At 41.1% G+C, this 16,542-nt stretch overlaps 1 protein-coding gene across 1 annotated transcript in view; it reads left to right on the forward strand.

Annotated features, from left to right (window-relative positions):
* Positions 1 to 231: 231 nt before the first annotated feature.
* Positions 232 to 16,542, forward strand: part of LOC120500725 (GREB1-like protein) — a gene marked incomplete at its 3' end in the record, with an annotated part of 117,277 nt that continues 100,966 nt past the window's right edge. The window contains exon 1 of the mRNA XM_039705970.1: positions 232 to 420. The remainder of the gene's footprint in view (positions 421 to 16,542) is intronic.

A 16,542-nucleotide genomic window follows, 5' to 3' on the forward strand; every position in this document is an offset into this window, starting at 1 on the left:
CGCCGCCCTGGGGCACGGCCGGGGACGCTGCCGCCGGACACCCCGCACCTGAGCGCGGTACTCCCGCGGCCACCGCTCGCTCCCCGCGCCTGCCGCCCCCCGACCCCTCTCCTCCCGCTGACAGAGCAGGAGGGGCGGCACCTGCGGGTCCGCCCCATTCTCCTCCCCTCGCCTCCCCTCCCCTCCTCTCGCCGAGAGAGAGAGAGAGACCGAGACCCGGAGGGGGAGAGAGAGAGAGACAGTGGCACCGAGGGCGCCGGGAGGGACTGCCTGAGCGCAGTGCTCGGCGTGAGGGGAGGGAGGGGGAAATTAAAAAACCAAAACCAAACCCCCAAAATTTCAAATATTTAAATTTAAACAAAAAAGTGAGAGAGGTGTAGAAGGAGAGTGCTTCAACTTTTTCTCTCTCTGCCCAGCAAGGTAAGGGAGCGGCACGGGGCTTTGCTTCGCTTTCTCGCCGGTTTCTGGGAGGGCACAAAGGTAGCGGGATGGGGCGGCGGCGGCATCTCCGCTGGCGGAGCCGCGCTCGGCGTTGTCACCCTGCGGAGCGCAGCCCCGGGGGCGGCGGCGGCGGGCTGCGGGCTGCCAGCGGCGCGGCGGGCAGCACCCGTGTCACCCGCGGGCTGCGGGCGCCCGCCCCTGGGTGGGCTCCAGCCCTTTGTTACCGGCGTCTTGGATCGGGCCGGGGGGGAATAACCCCAGCGGATGGGGCAGGGCGGGGGTGGAAGAAGCTTGGGCAGGGGGCTGCGGGAGCAAAACACCCGCCGTGGCCGGGCGGGCGGCCGCCGGCAGAGGGGGCTCGGCCGCCTCGCCCTCCGCGGCCGCGGGGGCTGCGCCCGGGCGGGGAGCCGCGGGACGGGCGTGTTTGGGGGCGCTTCTGGACGTGTGCGGGCCGGGTTTGAGGAGGGAGGGGAGGATGGGGCGCCGGCCCCCTCGCGGGGTGAGGGGCTGTCGCTGTGGCGGGGGCACGGCCGTGTCCCCGGGAGACGCGGCGGCCCCGACGCGCGGTGGCGGCCGCGCTGCCCCCGGGCCGTGCCACCGGCGGCCCGTCCGTGATGCTGCCACCGCGGGGACAGCTGACCGACACGGCTCCTTTGCTGTTGTGGAGTAAGGGTAGAACGGGGGAAAAGCGGCTGGGATGAAGCCGGCAGCGGGTCCCCGCGGCAGCTGGCAGATGTACACCGGGGCCTTTGGGTACCGCCGGGTCCGGCCCTTCTCTCCCGGCGCTCCCCGAAACCTCCGAAAAATGAAAACTTTGTGTACACCACAGGATTTCGGCCAGCTCAGCGGGTGGGCCAAGCATTGCTGTTTGCTTAGGCCCCAAGCCTGCAAATATTTATCCATATTCTGAAATTTAGGAATTATCAATGGTTAGATGTGTTTGAAGTGCGGGAGACTCTTTCAGTAACCCCGTGGAAAAATATTTCCCATGTGTGCTGCTTGTCAGCATGTTTGCTTTGAATATGCTCAAGATAGGACCTTTTTTTACATTATTCCATTTGCCTTTCTTTGAATTGGTGCCTCTTCAGACTTTTCCACTGAATGATACTTTAAGTATTATTGAAATAATACTTCATATTCTTCATACTTAATTGATACGTTGTTACAGAGAGCTTTTTAAAATATGGAAATAAAAAAGCTGCTGAGAAGAAAGTGTTGTGTCTTATTGCCTGACTAGGAATTACTAAAGCTTTATTTTTTAATTTTTTTTTTTTTTGCAATTGTTACTCTTGTTTGAGAGGTGAAGCATAGTTCAGTTGCAGGGATGGTTATATATGTGGCTTCTAAGACAGGTAAAGCTTTCAGCACTTTAAATACTGTAAGGCACACCTAAGTTTGGTTTTTATTAAGGGATATGCCCTCTAAAGAGATGCAAGGATGGGTCTTAGCTTGATTGAAAAACTTATTACATATGTGCTAGTGGATTAAAAAAAATCTTTACAGATTTTAAACATTATTCTGTTGAATTTGCTTGTGAGTACAACAAAAGCACTTATGAAGCTGGAGGATTAGCTGGTTAAATACCTCTTTGCAAAGGAATAGGGATTGTGTGAGTATCCTCAGAGCTGTTGAGAAATATTTACTTATTTGTCATTATTAACATTGATGGATTTTGTACATATGCATACTTTTTCTCATGTATTCTCAAGTATTCCCAACAAAATGCTCCAGAAAGTCAATGAATAATGCTCAATATGTGCCTACCTGTTTAAGTGATTGGGTTCTGAGCCCTGAAGGTTTAATTTAACATCTGTAAATACAGATAAAAAGTACAGTGTTTATTTCTGCTTACTGTTAGTAGTGTTGGTGCAAAACAATTTTTTTCTAAGGTGTTCAACAGGAAAAAAAAATTAGCTCTAAGTAACAATTTGTACATACTAGGAATTTTTATTGGTTGGGTTTGGCTGTAGATAATGTAGCAATCATAAATAGTGAGGATTTTTCTGTAAGACAGTTTTTAAGTCTGGGATGTAATACTAAAGGAAATAAGTAGTAATAGGCAAGCTGATTACTGAGCTTTTACTGGGATAATTAAATTGCGTGAAGTTTCTTAAGATCACATGAGCACATCACAGATGAAAGGAGAGGTGATCTGACTGTGTGAAAAGTTTGTCTAGAATTCAAAAAAAGCACATTTGGTTCAAGGTCTTCTGAAACACATAGCTACCAATACACATATTGGTATTTGGCAGTTCAACAAGTCATATCTTAAGTATTTTGCAGATATAACATAAAGAAAATTTGGAGTCCAATTTAGGAGACTCTAATTAGTTGCTATGGGATATAGAGAATTAAACTATTTTTTTAAAGGAAAAAAGTCTTGTGTACCTTGAAGCCAGTCACACTATGAATGCTGGGCTGTTTATTCAGTGTAAAATTAGATTCAGTATGATGTCAAAAATGTACTCTAGGAAACCTTTTAGTGAAAGCTGAAAAAAAAAATTGAATGCTTTTCTCTCTAATTTTCAGTACTTCTAGGAAATTTGGAGTGGGCATAGGACTGTAAGGATTTTACTTTCTGTGGCGTAATCAGTTTTGTAGTACTTTTTATATTAAGCATATGGTTTTTAAAAGTGCTTTTTTTGCTCTGTACGGTTCTGTACCATATGTTTTGTATTTAATTCTTTGAATGACCACTGAAACACAGCCAGTTTTGGGTAAATGTGGCAACTGTTAACTAGCGCTTAGCAACAGTGCACAATAATCAAGACGGGAAGTGAGGAAGAATGCCATGTCTAATTGAAACTGTGGGGGGCATTTAGCTGGGTAGGACATAATTAACAAAACATGGGGCTTGGACATGATATTAAGGCATCACATCTTGACTCTTGCCAAAAAAGGATTGTGAAATTGACAATGTAAAAAAAAACATTTCAGGTATTTCGTTTTACACCTTGGAAGAACAGCCTCTTTGAGAGGTATGTGCTTTGCCTATTCTTGTATAATAATTTCTTGCATGCAATGCAAAAGATGCATTTTCTTTTGTTTCTAAAACATAATTGTGAGCAGGAGAACTGTTGGGAAAACCAACAAATGAAGGAGTAATAAGCCTTGACATTCTGACAATCATGTCTTTTACAAAATTAGTCCTGTGAACTGGAGTTCATTAGATACAGTAAGCAATTAAGTGATCTCTAATATCCTGAAACAGATTACAGCAGCATCATAAAACAACACTAAACTTTTACAACTAATGTGTTGCTATTTTCTTTTCGGAATTGTTGACTTTCCTCAAATCCTGTCTTGTCATTACTTTCCTTAATATGTTAAGAAAAGTATTGCTTGTAAGGATATGTGTTCAAAATGCTTTTGCCTAATGTAGTTTCAGGCTTTATTTTAAAAAAATTCCAGACCTGATCATTTTGTTTCATGCTGTATTTTGTGTGGAGATACATTAATGGATCAATTTTATTTCTTATATAACCCAAAAGCATCTAGTTTCTAAGAACTCTGAAGATATCCTCACATAATAAAGAGAGACCTAGTGAATAAAGCTGCAGTGAGTCATTGCAAAAGCTAATCTGTAACTCTGAGCAAGCTACTATAGCCTCTGTTAATGGATTTGAATTTGCAGGTAGGTAGTGAGAATGACCCGAAACCAAGGAGCCATTTTTTGAAGGTGTGTGTATTGGTGAACTATCCAGTAGCATTAAGCTCTTAATAATTAAACAGAATCATTAATGTTTTTAGAATCTGGAAGTAAAAAACACAGGATATCTGTTGGAGGAACTTGTAAATGACAAAAATTTGGAACAGTGTTTATTTACAACGGGGACAGCTACAATTTGTACACTGTTGTTGGCTTGGAAGTATCAAACAGAAATACAGAGTTCTTACAGAAATTATAGGCTGGATTGATGGGCCAAGGCCAATTGTATGAGGTTTAATGAGGTAAAGTGCCAAGTCCTGCTCTTGGGTCATGATAACCCCGGGCAACACCACAGCCTTGGAAAGAGTGGCTGGAAATGTACTCGGTGGGCAAGGACCCAGGGGTATTGGTTGACAGCCAGCTGAACATGAGCCAGCGTGTGCCCAGGTGGCCAGGAAAGCCAGCAGTATCCTGGCTTGTGTCATTTACTGTGGCCAGCAGGACCAGGGCAGTGATTGTCTCTCTGTGTTCCGTACTGGATGAGGCTGCACCTTTAATCCTGTGTTCCATTTTGGGTCCCTCAATTCAGGAAGGGCATTAGATGCTGGAGCATGTCCAGAGAAGGGCAACGGAGCTGATGATGGTTCTGAAACACAAGTCCTATGAGGAGCGGCTGAGGGAGGCACGATTGCTTAGCCTGGAGAAAAGGAGGCTCAGAGGGGACCACCTTGCTAGATGGGTGTTGGTCTCTTCTGCTGGGTAACAAGTGATAGAACAAGAGGAAATGGCCTCAACTTCCTTGAGGGGAAGTTTAGAATGAATATTGGGAAAAATTTCTGCATGGAAAGGTTTGTCCAGCCTTGTAACAGCTGCCCAGGAAAGCTGCTGAATCAACAGCCTTGGAGGTATTTAAGAAGTGTAGTCATGGCACTTACAGACATGGTTTAGTGGTGAACTTGGCAGTGCTGGGTTGATGCTTGGACTCAATGATCATGTAGGCCTTTTTTGATCTAAATCATTCTATGATTCTGTGATTCTGAAATGTAATTAGCTTTGGTTTGGATGACTGCTGAAGCCTGGTGAGCTGGTTTCTGTTGTCTTATTGTGTCACACAATAAGGTCACAATTTCTGTGAAATTCTTCTGGGACATGAGAGACCATAGAGGATTGTGTAAATTATTACTTTCATTGAAGTGTATTTAATGTTATTCTCATTGAGTTAGCCTTTTAAGTTCCATGGCACTTCAGATGTTTAGTAAAAAACCTCCATATACTTGACCTGAAAATCTTGCATCATATACTGTCAAATGCTTTGGTTAATTTGCATTTAATTTTTTTTTAGCAGTGACACTACACTAACCAATAAAATGTTCATAAAATATAAAAGATAGAAAGAATTATATGTTGTGACATAAAATCACCAGATGAGTAAGAAGGTAGGGAGCAGCCTGAGTCAGTATGACAAGATATTATTGATTCATGTTGGTCATGTAAGGTTTTAGAGAGGTTATTTTGAGGTAGTTTTTCAAACTGCTGGAGCTGTGCACAGAAAACTGTGTGGGCAGACCTAAGATACTGTTACTTAAGAGATTACCAGACATCTGTTGTACTGGTTCCATGAACAAGCCTGGAGTGACTAGTTTTTTGAAACGCTGTGCAGAGATCCTCTTGTTCTCTGTCTCCTATCTCCATCACTGTTTGTAATTAGCTCTTTTCAAGACCCTTGGTATGATTTGATCAGAGCACTTGAGGCAAGTGAAGAAGTTAGTTACTGAGTGTAACAGTGGTCTGAAACACACTCTATTAATAGCCTTCCTTTTTAAAAGGAAGATTCATCTATGTGTCTCACCAAAAGTGATAATATTTTCCTAGAACTTACAGTGTGAAGCTTCTTTAGATGGTTATTTTAAGCTGCTGAACATTTTCCTGGTACTCCTGTCCTTTTGCACCAAATTCTGTTGTACCTCCCTCTGCAGCACCTATTTCTCCGTTGAATGGAGTGCACAGCACCAAAATTTCAGGGAAATCAGTAGCCTTTTTTGAAAGGCTCTGTTTATGCTGCTGTTTTTCTCTAGAGCCATAATAAATTTAAATTTGGCTTAATGAAGAAGTATTAATGTGCATATGAAACATTTTACCTCTAGCATTCTGCATATTTGAGGGCTGTGATTTGTCCCTCCCCTTTCTTTTATAATGCTACCTCCAACTTCAAAACTCGCTTTCTTATAGACACCCATGTCTGTAGGCATAAGGAAACCTAAGTACAATTTTTCTGGGAGTGTGGTAGTTAAATTATGCTTTTAATTTGGTAGAATTCCGTTATGCCACCTCCCTTCCCCCCTCCCCTGCATTATTTCCAGCTGTCCTTTAAGATAGAGGTGGTCATGTGCAATTGTAATGCCAATGCTCAGGGCAACTTGTGTATACTCTGAGTTGCATGGTCCCTTGTTGTGTTATCACTCAGGAGTAATTGAGTAATTAGAGGAGTGTTTGGAAATTGCTGTGAGCCTGATCCTCCACAGTCTTCCAGTAAAGAGGAAATGATCACTTATTTAAAAAAGTGAAGTGTGGCACAGCATTCTGAGCTTAGTGAGATCCAAGCTCTTTCTCCATCACACCCACTTCAAAGAGATGGTGTAGTGGTAAGGAACAGCAAATGCAGATAGCTGAGCTCAGCTGCCTCTGATGCTGTAAGGACTCTGGGCAGCTACCTCTTCACACTGGAACAACTGGTGAAATAGGGGTGTTCAAAGCAACATTTTAGAAATATGACTGTTGTCTGCCCACGCTCAGAATGAAGAGCAAAAGTGACGAAACTGTGTCTTGATGGCTTGATTTTGGATTTGCAGAGAGCCAAGTGCTCTGTTCCCTGTCCTGAGCCCTGTGTCCTTTTCCTGCTGGTACAGTACTTCACTGCTATTAGTTCTCTTCTTACTTATCTCCTTGGTGATAATGTGCTTCACAGTGTACGACTGAATGGCAAAACTGAGATGCAAAACTGCATCTCAGTTTTGCCATTCAGCAGAGCAAGCCATCTACTTTTACTGCTTTTGTTCCTGCCACACTGACCATCTCCCTGTGGCTTCTCAGGAAGTCTCCCAAACTCTGTGTTGCTTTGCAGCATTAGGTGGCTTTATTCTCCTGCTCTTTTACACTTTCAGTGCACTTTGAGAACAGCTGTTTAATACAGGAAGCTTGATCTTGTAATTTCTTTAAACCACTTACACAGAATCAAATTCTTAGTGCAATTAGGTGATTTCTTTGGGAAGACTGTGAAATAGGTCTTGAATTTTACAACTACAATGCACTGATTCAAGAAGTGGGAAACAGCTTCCTGCCAGTCATGTTGTATGTGACATTTAAGAACATGGTGGTTTCCCATTCTTGTAAAAAATGCTTTCAAAAATTAATATGTATAGATAAGATGTTAAGATACTCTTGTTACTCCTTTGAATCTTAACCTCTTAGAGGGAAATTTCTGGTTGTGAGAACAATAAGAAATTAGGTGGGTTAGCCAAGTGATCAGTACCACCTCACAGAGGAACAGTTTTGAAGAAAATGTACAGGAGAAGGGTGGGAAAGGCAAAGCCATCCAAGAACACTTTAATGCCTCCAGATATGCCAGAGGCACACTGAACTACCATGGGATATTTAAAGCGGAAGTTCAGAGTGAAAAATATGCATATCATCACAATCTCTTTTGCAGCAGTTTTGGTAAATTTTGAGAGTTAGTGCCTCCCATTTTTTTCAGTAGGAGAGTCAGCACTCAATTTCCAAGACTTTTGAGCAGGATGAAGACAGCTTAGCTGCCACACTGTGGACTTGGGGGAAGAAGGTGAATTAACAATCATGATTATAGCAGGTGTGGAAGGTAAGTTGGATTTCAAGGGCACAAAGATTAAAACATTAGCAGTCAGAAACTTTTGTGTCAAGAGCTATGAAATGACAGGACATCTAGACATACAGATTTCTTTGTTTTGTTTTGCTACATTAACTTAGTAATACTCTTCTTTCTTACTACACATCTGAAAATGTTTAAAGTACTCAAAGCTAGAGAGGATACTGTGTATGTTTGTGCATGTACATGTATATATATACATATATGAAAGAGAAGAAGACATTAAATAGAAATGCTGAGGTCTAATATCATACTGGTCCAATACATTAGTGGTCTTTAAAGAAGATTATTTTTTTAAATAATTGACTGGCTGAGATGATTCATATTGGTTTTTTTTGTGTTGTTGACAGTTTTCCTTTAGAGACCAGAAGTTCTTAGTGGGTAGTAGATGTGCCACTGGTAACGTTATTCAAAACAGTATGCCTTCAAAGCTTTTAAACAAAGGCCACCACCACAAAAAAAAAAAAAAAAAAGAATTAATTTTAAACAGCAGATGTGACCTTGTGGCAGAAAAGCCTGAGAAGGAGGGGAAGAAAAACGATTATTTTGGCTGCTCTCAGCTAGCATAATGAACAGTGTTGCTTGTTGACTGTCCACCTTGGCTGTTTTATTGAGAGAAGTCTTGTTTCTGGTGTCTGTGCAGATAGATGCTCGGTTTTCATCTGCTGCACAGCTGACTGGCTTTCTGTCAAGCTTGGCTTTGGGATGATTCCAGTTGTCACGTGGATTTGGTGTAGAAGGAGGGAGGCCATGCTTGCAATAGGAGTTAAGCACTCCCCTACACAGCGCAGTGTAGGTTTTCAGCTCCATTTGCTGTCACTGTAGTAAATCCATTTCTGATTATGCGCTAAAGCCAGACAGATTAACTGCCAAGTTGAACTTGTGAAGTTGCGTGTGTGTTGCCAGAGTCCCTCCTGCTGGAAAAGGCAGATCTATATAACCCGTAGACTTGGAACAGTTGAAAATTCATCCTAACATTGTTGCTTTGATGTGTGCTTGAAAGCAAAAAAAACATGTTTGCTTTTGATTGCTATGTTTTAAGGATGCTGTCTCACAGTGTAATAAATGAGAATTGGATCTGGGACTTAGTTTCAGTAAAAGACAGTGTTCTTCCAGATGCTTTTAAATTGAATCTTCCTGTGAAAATGGGCTCAACTTTGAATTCAGTAACATTCAGTTCAGGGGTTTAGGGCTGAAAAAGACAGAGGAATGCAACAGATGCTGCATAGTTATGATACTTCTTATGTTGGATGACACTGATACTTTAAGCTTGTGTTCTCTATTCTGATTCACTATATAAACAAGAGCAGCATGAACCTCCGTGTATAACCTTGACACAACTGGATCTTTACTTTATAGGTCACTAACAGTTTGTCCAAATTGCAAAAACTGTGTGTTGGGAAACAGATGAAATATTTGCATCAATAAAATATTTAATTTCCTTTAGCAAAAGCTGTTTTGTGCCTTGGGCTTTTTATTTTTAAGAAACAGACCTCCAGTCCTTGATTCGTTGTACCCTAGCTGAGAATCACTGAGAACCTCACAGTTAGATTTGACAGGATAGTAAGTCAAAATTATCAATGCAGATCAGCCATGAACCAAAATGCATCATAATATGTGTTGTTTTAATGGGATTTCCAACATGGCCCTGCCAAGAGTGTGATTTTGGACTGGTTGACCTTCAGAGTTCTGTTGATTGTTGCAAAATGGGGTAGTACAAAACCCATAAAACTTGGCAGTATTACCTATTGGTAGGATACAGCTTCCTGAAACAATTCATCTGGCCCAAGGCCTTTGCAAAAATACTCAAGGAACAGGCTACAGGCAGCCTGAACTGGTTTTGTAACCTGCTTTCTACTTTTCTTCTTTCTGGCCATTTTTCTGCTATGTACCAGATGTGCTTTCTGTATATCATCAGAAATGTGTGCTGCTTGCACATCCAGTCACATGCATTGACAGAGAGACTCCATGAGTTCTGCTACTGGCAGCTCTCTGCTGGTCTTGTCACCTTGGTGGATGGCAACAGAAATGGTCTGGTGATTGAGGCATCGCTGGGCACGTGTTAATAGGAAGGCTGCAAAGCTTGAGTGGTTCTGCAAGAGGTTGTTTGGCCTGTCTGGGATGGAAGATTGAGCGTCAAAGGGTAATAGTGGTACCTGATGGATTGACATTGTTGCATTGTCTAAATTCAGTCTGTCTAGATTCACATTCATAATTGAATGTTTTACTCTAAGGAGTAAAAACTTGGAATAAGCCCAGTAGTATTAATTTTAAACCTTTTTCAGGGCTAAAATAAAACATGCGTAAAAAGGAGATACTTGTTATTTCAGTCAATCACTTCTACTACTTATTTTGTTAATTAGTGAGATTTGGGAACTGCAGTTTTCAGTGACACGCTCTCCAGCATCTTTCTGTTGAGTTGTATGTGTGTCCATATGTTTTATTTTTCTGGACATATTGATTCTTATGTGATGATTCAGTATGTGGGTTGCAGTTTCTCCTTGACATATTCTAGCTGAACACACTCCATATGTAGAGGAAAACCAGCCAAGTGTGGAAAGAAGGGGGTTGTGCTTTTTTGGTTGCAATTATGAAAAGAGGAACAGAGGCTGGATGATAAAGTACCTTTTTCCTGCTTCAAGTGATTACCTGAATAAACCGTGGGTGATCGAGATTTTGTAGAAAAACAAGGAGGGGAAAAAACTAGAAATTTGCAGCTGCAGATTGAATTTTCTTTGAGAAATTCCACCTCAGGAAGAAGCTGACTAGCAAGTTAACAAGAGCCAGAAAGCAGAACTGTTTTATGATTCATTGTCCCAAAGACAGAAGCAAGTGCATTTTGAGGCCATATGCCTGGAAGGAGGCTGGCCTCAGGATGAATTAATTGAAACAATTCTGTCCTCCCTGTTCCAGAGTGCAGTTCATGCTGAGAGAGACTGATAAATTTCTCATTAGGAAATGCTTGTTGAAAATGTGGTCTATTCTCTGTGTTGTCACACTGCCTTTCTGATCTGGAATAAATTACATAAACTGTGCTCCTTTCAGCCAGCATGAAGAGATAAGAGAAGGCACAGGTGAATCTTGTGTCCATTCTGTCATTATGTGTGCCAGGAAAAATAGCCCCAAACTAAATATATAAGCAGAAAATTGTTTTAAGAGAAATGTCCCCTTTTAACACTTTGATGTCAAACTGGGGAGTAAATAGTTAAATGCAATGCCACCATATAGGCACATGAAGGATAATACTCAGTTTCTGATGTTCTTCGTTTTGGAAATGAGGCTTGCAGTTATGTACTTGCAGTTTTTTACTGGCTTACCTATCCCTGTAGGTTATCCCTTTTGTAATTGCTTCTCCGTTTCTATGGATAAACTTATTTTTACTTAACAGAGCTTTTAACTGATGATCACTCTTCTTTACTGTTCTATTCTTCTGCCCATCCTTTAATGAAAAGTAATGCTATTATGATTTAGTAAGACTGAGGAATGTTCTTATGTTTTGAACACTGCCTATTGCTATTATATTTTATGGCAAAAAAAGAGAACTTGTTTGGATCATTCACGGATACAAGCTTTATTTTGCTGTTGAATGGCTTCGTTCAAGGTAAAAAGTCAAGTTGAACTAATTATTATAATAAAGTGTGTTAGAAGACCTAGAGTTTTAAACTAGCAGTTTAAGAGATGGAGAATCCAAAGAAAATCTGTTGTTATTTTTCTAAGAAAAGGATACTGGAATGCAGTTTCCTCAGACCTCATTTCATAGAATCACAGAATTATTGACAGAGATTTGAGGTAAGCTTGTGTCCTTTTACTTTTCAGCCAAAAACATGTAATGTGTCTGGAGATACCACCTAGGTCAGGAAATATGGAAATTTCTTTAGTCATTGAAGAAAAAGCATGATGGTTTATTTAAGAGGGAAAAAGAAAACAACCTTGCTTTCTTTTCCCTCTTAGGTGGTTCTCTCTCTCTTACCATGGCAGAGTGGTGTAAAGTACAAATATTTAAATGTAAGGGAAAACACCTCTTTTTAAAATATAATAAATGCCTATGCAAAACTGTAATGTCTGTTTTACTCCCAGATGATGGTCTGTGTATTAGCAGGTAAAGAGTATGGAGTTTTTGCTACTGTGGTATATTTCTCACCATTTACACTGATGCAAGAAAGAAACAAAACCCTTGCAGTCCATAATTAATTTGATATTTATAGAGAAATTGCTAACTTGCATTAGAGAAAGGCGATAGTTTTATGTCTTTTTTAGCCAAAGTCTGAATGTGTTAGAAAAATAAGTATATTTATTCCTGAATAACTCTGGGATGACTATCATTGCTTGCCTGATTGGAGAGACTAATTTGGGTAAAGAATTGGCTTTAATGTACAGGTCTCTTGTTCAGCTGTGAAGAGGCCAAGAAAAACAGCTGTAAAAATGTTGATGTTGGCCATGAATTTGCATAAATAATGTGGTAAATAGGTATGATTCACGCTGATAAAACTGAAACAGTAATCAATATTGATACAATAATTAATATTTGGAAATAATAAAACAGTTAAAGGTGTAATGCCAAGAAAGAAAGGGAGAGGAGGGGTTCCCCTCCTTCTGCTGCAGATGTTCAGAACAGGAAGAAACAAGAGATAACTATTACTAAATTTAGTTGGAAGAGAGGAGAATTTGGTTGGACACCAGGAAAATGTTAATTATATGAGATTTATTGCTTTAATGTTAGAACATAATATTGGCTTATACTATACCAGCTTGATGTGCATATCTAATCCAAAAGGTGAACTAAAGGACACCGAGGAAGAGGAGAGGCCTTCCTCAAAGAAGACCCCTAAAAGAATGGTGGAGCATGCATGGTAAAAGTGATGATGAGGGTGGTGATACAAGTGTGACAAATCGAAAATGGGAGGAGATAGTAATGATGTACAGCATAAAAGGGGAATTTTGTCTTGGCAACTCGTATGTGTGGTGATGGGGGTCAAGCCCTGCCCTCTGTACCCCGCACTACCCCACGTGGTTATTTTTGCTTATGCCCTATTATCAGAACTCAATTATTCCTTATTTCAACCAAATTATATTGTCAATATTTTGAGTGTATTCAATTTTATATATATTATGCTACTTAATTAAAATTGCTGTTACATTTAATTTTGTTTGGGGTTTTTTTATTGGATAATTAGGCAAATATAACAACAACAACTTGCTTGCTTTCACATGCATACTTAGGGTGATATTACAATGTGGACTTGGGTCTATGAAAGATCAGGTTTTATTTCCAAATTCTACCACTGAGAGATGGCACATGGCTTCTACATGTCTCAGATTCCCTCTCTCTAAACCAAGGGTGTTCTTGGCCTGGGAGTTTTTGAAGCACGATAGGGTAGTAATTATTTGCTTTTAAGGTCTTTTATGGCTGAGCCTGGAGGGCCCTTAGTTCAAGTCTCCTGCTCAGGTCCTTGGGCTGCTAAGCTTCATGCTTCTGTCAGAAAGCTTTAGACCTCAAAGAACAAATGGTGTTCCTGGCATACATACAAGCAGCTATTTGGCTTTTGTGTTCAAACCTTCTGTTTAATTGCAATTAACTTAATTTTGATTAATTGAATTTAGACATCACAATCTCTGGTTTGCCTGTGAAAACTCTTTGCCGTGTGCAGAAAGCCGGGGCAGCGTCTCCACTGAGGTGACTTGATGGTGAAATGGATTCGAAAGTCCAAGGCCTTTGGTCAGTGAAGCAGCCCACGGCCCGTGTTTACCCACCATGGTGGTGGCAGCCAGTATCTGCCTTGGTGTCAAAGGAGTACACAAAATACCCAGTGAAAATAGCTGTGTCTTGCAGAAGTCTTCAGCTGGCTAAAGCAAGCAGTAGTTGAGGAGGGAGTAAATAAAGCTCTTGCAGACCACATGCTGTCACAACCTTTCCCCTCCCCCCACCTCCCCCTATTTTTTTTTTTTTTTTTATTGGCCATATGTTTTAGTAGTCTAAGTATGTGTCAGCAGTAATCCAGGCTCTGTGCTTTTAAAGGATGATTACCCAGTTTGTTGCTGAAGTGAGACTTTTTCTTCCCCATTTAATTAATTTCTGTGGGGGTTGTAATCGTAAACCTTTTTTTTTTTTTTTTTTTAATTTATCACAGATTACTCTTTGTGTAGCTAAATTTAACTCCCATCTATTTTTGCTGGCTGCCGGTCTGTTCCCGCTTGGTATGACTGGGGGGGTCAAACAAACCGGTTTGTTCCCTGGATGCTAATCTGAATTTCAGAGGCGCTGTCCTTCACCCCCGGGCTCTGCTCCCCTCCCCCTACTCCCTGATCTCTGCAAACAGCCTCTTCGGGTCTCTTTCTCCCCTCCATCCCACCCCCACTCCAGCCCTTCTTTCCTCTACTGCCTCACCAGAATAGTAAATTTTGATTATCCTTTCCTACTCATCCCATACCCCAATTCTCACTTAGGGTTTTTGATGTACTAGAGAATTAATGCTCCTAAAACTCAAATTATTTAAAAGCTCGCTGGTCCACGTGTTGTATTAAAGATATCATGGTGCTTTTTGAGAATTAAATTTTATGGATTTTCATGGGTTAAAGCAGGTACAGGATTTTTTGATGAGTTTTTAAAAAGTGGTGACCTTTTTTCAGGGTGTGGTGGTCATCTTTGTTTCATATAAAATAGAGATTGGGAGCTCCCCTCTTTAGGGAGTAAATTCTCAGGTCACCTTGGCGGAACAAGGAGGGGTTACTAACTAGCATTGGATCCCTGCTTGTAACCCGTCTTCATGGTAGTTCTCATAGCATGGATACAGTTAACCTCCTTCTTGCCTTGAGAAAAAGGAAACGTGGCTACTGGGCATGCAGGAAGGCATTGTCCTTGCTCAGAATAAACCCTCCTACCTGATATGTGGAAAATAAACAAACCCACAAACACACCGCCCTAGTAGATTGAAATGTATGTGTGTCGGGGAGGAGGGGAATAACACGTAGGAAAAGATTTATGCCTTCCTTTGGGCTGTTGCTTGGTAACAGAAAATGCCTCTTAAGCCTATTTTTGGAGAGGGGAGGGGTGAAACTTGATTCAGTGACCATCTGTCCCAAGCTGGTTGATTTCCTGTTGAGCTCTCCTTTGTTTCTGTCAAACAATTGATTCTTACCCTTTACAGATAAGAATACTGTTGGTGACATTGCCCTGAATCAGCAGGTTGCCTTGTGGCAACCACAAAACAGATCTATTAATTTTAATAATTTTTTTAATGTTTAAGGGATTTTGTTTTTTGGGAGGTTACTGACTGGTTTTACTGGGATTTATTTATCTGGGTTGTGGTTTTGGGTTTTAGATTTTTAGCTCTTTGGGAATGCCTACAGTACAGTAAGCAAATGTAATAAATGCAATTGAAACATTATTAGAGAAGACGTAATAAGCTGTTTTTTCACTCTGAAATTGTTGGGGAAAAGAAGCCATGGTTTTGGGTCCATTAAGCCTTTTGTCAGTGGGGGGGAGCAGAAGTTAATTGAAGTCACTATTGAAGAAATCCCCACTGTTTCTGTGAAAACAAAACCCATATTCTTGATTGCAAATGGAATATTTGCTATTGTTCTTGCTTAATTGTCAGAAAATCATTCTCTGTTTGACTGCCTCCTGATGTTTGCTTAGTAGTAATGTGCTGGATGGATTTGAACCCGAGTTATTTTTAAATCATCTGTTTTATTTATATTGCAGAAGCCCGTGTTTTTCCTTTAGTTTTATGCATGCAGGGTACAAGGCCCATGCATATGCCAATATGTGTGTCCTCTGTAGCTGTGATTATTTAAAAGCATTCCAATGCCGTTTTCTTCCCTGCCCTGAATTTTTCAGAGAAGCATTTCATAGTTCCAGGTATCTGCTGAAGGCAAATTAAGGCATGTGTGACACAAAGAGACAGGTAATATATGCAAAAAAACCAGTGAAGTGCCCCAATGCAGTAGGAAAATGATAGTCGCTGTTATGTTCTTCAGTCATTGAACCTCTTTCCTGGAGTATTTCCATGATGTTGTGTTACAGAGGAGGGTGAGAAGGAAAGACTGTCAATAAAAATGTCTTGGCATCTTACAGGTCTTTGCTTATTTGAGTTTAGCCTACTTGTCACTCAGTAGATGAAATTTGGAGCTAATTCCCAAAGGTCACTTCACAGTGTTAGAGGAGGTGTTAGAAAAGTTCATTTCCCTTTCTCTTCTATTTTTCCCATGTGCTTTCCAGATTGCTTTCCATAGGTAGGAGGCCTGTTGCCTGCAGCTTTCAGCATGGTCCTGGATGCGTGTGGATTCAGCTCTTTTGGAAGCCAATGGCAATATGCCTACTGAACGGTGATTTAGTGATTGTTGGGTCAAGGGATACTTGTGAGATTTCCATCCTTTCAAAAGAAAGTTGCATCTGTGATTTGTTTCAGTGAGGAAGGTTCATATCAAACCATGTGAATGAGCCTGTGGCTTGTGATCCATCAGCTCTTGGCTCCTCGTTGGTTGCCCATTTCCTCACCCCAGTCTCAGCCTTTCCCCCTATTTTGCTGCTGTTTGTTTGGAGCTTGCTGGGATC

The sequence above is a fragment of the Passer montanus genome, unplaced genomic scaffold (assembly GCF_014805655.1).
Source record: "Passer montanus isolate IOZ18808 unplaced genomic scaffold, ASM1480565v1 scaffold19, whole genome shotgun sequence".
Classification (NCBI taxonomy): Eukaryota; Metazoa; Chordata; class Aves; order Passeriformes; family Passeridae; genus Passer; species Passer montanus.